Source organism: Miscanthus floridulus, chromosome 11, assembly GCF_019320115.1.
Source record: "Miscanthus floridulus cultivar M001 chromosome 11, ASM1932011v1, whole genome shotgun sequence".
Taxonomy (NCBI): domain Eukaryota; kingdom Viridiplantae; phylum Streptophyta; class Magnoliopsida; order Poales; family Poaceae; genus Miscanthus; species Miscanthus floridulus.
Window position 1 is genome coordinate 23797920 of NC_089590.1, and position 3380 is coordinate 23801299.

Consider the following 3380-nt stretch of genomic DNA (forward strand, 5'->3'; position numbering starts at 1 on the left):
TGATTCCGCCAATGCGGTGATGTAATAATTTATGTAATTCTGCACTATTTATACTCTGATAATATCGTTGTATGGATGTGATATTCGACTAGAATTTGGGTAATATGATCTACAACGGTCTTATTACACTTCGACGTTGTGGATTTCCCTTCGCAGAAATCAGGGTCGTCTCAGACACCATACTACTTTGCCTCTTCCCATTCTCACTCTTGGGGAAGGCGAAGCAGTTGTTCTACACCAACAAAGATAGAAACACTACATGGGATAACTGCTCCACTACCTTCCTAGCCAAGTTCTTTCCCATGTGCAAGACCAATGCTCTGCATGGGAGAATTTCAAGTTGTCAGCAGCAACATGATGAATCTATCCCTAAGGCATGGGAACGCTTCCAAGATTACATTACAGAATGTCCTCATCAAGGGATGGAGAATTGGCTACTCATGCAGACTTTCTACCATGGGTTGACCAATAGTGCCCATGAGATTATGGATGCTGCTGCTAGAGCTACTTTCCTGTCACTCACCATACCAGCTGCAACAACTCTTGTGGAGAAGATGGCTTCCAACCATGGTTGGAATGAAGAACGTCTTCAGACCTGCAAGAGAGATGGAGGTATGCATCAACTCAAGAAGGTAGACATGTTGTCTGCCAAGATGGACCTACTAATGAAGAAGCTCGAAGACTGAGCTAATGAGAAGCAAGAAGTCATTCACATTCATGATTCCCACATGGCATGTGAGGAGTGTGGAAACATTGGGCATTTAGGGAACAACTGCCCTAAAATCCATGAGGATGTGAACTTTGTCAACAATAACAACTACTTTCGTCCTCAATAGAATCAAGTATGGAATCAGCAACAAAGGCCAAACTACAAAGGTAATTACCAAGGTAACCCTCAAGGTAATAATTACAATAATTTCAATCAACCACCCTTGAGAGAATTAATTTCTGGCCAAGCTAAAATTATGGACAGCTTATCTAGAAAACTACCTTTCAATGATAGAATATTATAAAACATGAGTAATAAAATGGATAACCTCTCCTCTGCCATTAAGAACCAGCATAGCTTTAATAAAATAATAGAATCACAAATAGCTCAGCTAGCTGTCGCTATTCCTTTGATCGACAAAGGTAAGATTTCAGGGCAACCAAAAGATCTAGAAACTACAAATCTTGTCAATATTCACAATGCAGCATACTACTGTATACAACCATCGATGGGGAGGTGGATAGATTATACCTTGCCTAAAAAGAAGAGCGATCTAGGAAGACCTATCATTCCCATCACCATTGGACCTCACATTTTCCAAGAAGTTGTCTGTGACTTCGGAGCAAGTGTCAGCATCATGCCTAAGGTAATCTATGATAAAATTAATGGAGATACTTTGTCATACACAAATATGAGGATGCAACTTGCAGATTAGTCCCTTTGCTACCCCAAGGGAATTCTAGAAGATGGCATTGTTCGAGTGGGACAATCATATGCTCCCATAGACTTTACGGTTTTGGAAATAGGTGGAGATGAAAGGGCACCCATCATCTTGGGCTACCCTTTCCTAAGCACCACAAAAGCCATCATCTACGCTGATAGTGCCAAGATCTGCTTCACAATCAAGGACAAGAAGGAGAAGTTCTCTTTCAAGAACCGCATCTTGCAATCTCCTAGTCATCCTCAAAAGGCATACCTACCTGAAGAAATGATGGTTACCAAGAAGAAGAAAAACTGGAGAAGGAGGAAGAACAAGGTCAGACAGTCACCCAAGGAATCAGTTAGCATAATCAACACACTCCGATCAGAGTACGACCACCTCCTTGCTTCACTAATCCTTGCTAAGAAGGATGATCCAGGAGTACCCACGATCGAGTGTACCATTAGACAAAGAATATTCCATAAGACCTTCTATGACATTAGGTTGGGCATCAACATAGTGTCCAAGGTAATGTATGAATACTTATTTGGTGATGAACCTTTGTTCCCTACATATATACAATTGCAGATGGTGGACTAATCAATCTGATTTCCGGAGGGAATAGCGATAGGTGTCATGGTAAGAATACATGATCACTATGCCCCTGCCGACTTCATGGTTCTAGACATGGGTGAAGAAGTCAACACACCCATCATCCTTGGAAGACCATTCCACAATACCACCAACGCAATCATCTACATCGGATCTGGAGAAGTCCACTTCCAATTCCCCAAAGAGAAGGTACGCTACTATTTCAATAGTTATACCACTTATGAATAGCCCAAGAAGACCTGCTCTAGGAGGAGATGTCGATCATCCTGATGCCAAGAGAGTCAACTCCCAAAGAGTGGATGGGAAGAAGATGAAGAACCTAAAGAAGTTGTGAAAGATAAACCTACTCCACCAAAGTCAAGTCTGCAACCCAAGTAGGTATGGAAGGAAAAGGTGACATCGTCTGTGTCAACATCACAAGAGGTGCAACCATCAAGGTCTCCATCTCCAAGACCAAATGATGCACCCAAAGAATGAAGGACTCTTCTCTAGCCAAGTCTTGTTTGGAGGACTTAAAATTCCAAACCCTTGCCGGGAGGTAACATCGGTAGTTATCCATATTCAATTTTTTGCATTGCATGAATTACTTTAGCATATTTACTTTGTTGCATTAGCATTGCATTTAGAAAAGAAAGATAAAAAGTTTCATGACTGCATTTTATCATTGCATTATAAAAACCTTAAGCCCCATATGAATACTTCTACGGAGTGTAAAAACCCGTAAGAATATTTACTATGGTGGCATAAAATTAAAAATACCATGCATACATATTTTTCTGTTCTACATATCATAAATGAGAAAATTCAAAAAAAAATATATTAGGTAAACATCCTGCAAAAAAACTACCAAAACAAAAATATTTCTAACCTCAAGAACAACTAATCTTTGAACGGTTGACCGCTAACCCCTTATCCTAATCTGTTCCACGAGTTTTGGTGTTCTTGTTAGTATTTTGCAGGATGATATAAATGAGATCAAGAGCAAGTTCACCTAGTCGACTTCATCTCATTTCACCAAGAGTGCACCCTCTGAGAGAAACCCAACTTCCTGATGGACGACAAAGACATCTACTGGCAAATCTGCTCTAAGAAGGATCACTTAACTTCAACATTTGACCACGACAACATCCAGCTCGGGGGAGGAGCATCCCCCATGTATCTAGATAAGTATTATTTTTCCTTTGGTTTCACTATTAGTGAGTTTGTTATATACTAGTTAAAAAAGATGTATAACTAAAAGCAAAATAAAAATTTATCTTAGCTAGCTATATATTTAATAAGGTGTGATCTTAAAAGTGAGAAAACAAAATAAAAAGAGTATGTCTAGATTTCTTTAAAGTTTGATTTTTAAGAGCTGAA

At 39.6% G+C, this 3380-nt stretch overlaps 1 non-coding gene across 1 annotated transcript; it reads right to left on the minus strand.

Annotated features, from left to right (window-relative positions):
- Window positions 1–315: 315 nt before the first annotated feature.
- Window positions 316–424, minus strand: LOC136495101 (small nucleolar RNA R71). The gene has a single exon (XR_010768882.1). It is a non-coding gene; the product is annotated as a small nucleolar RNA R71 (small nucleolar RNA).
- Between the last annotated feature and the right edge of the window lie 2956 nt (window positions 425–3380).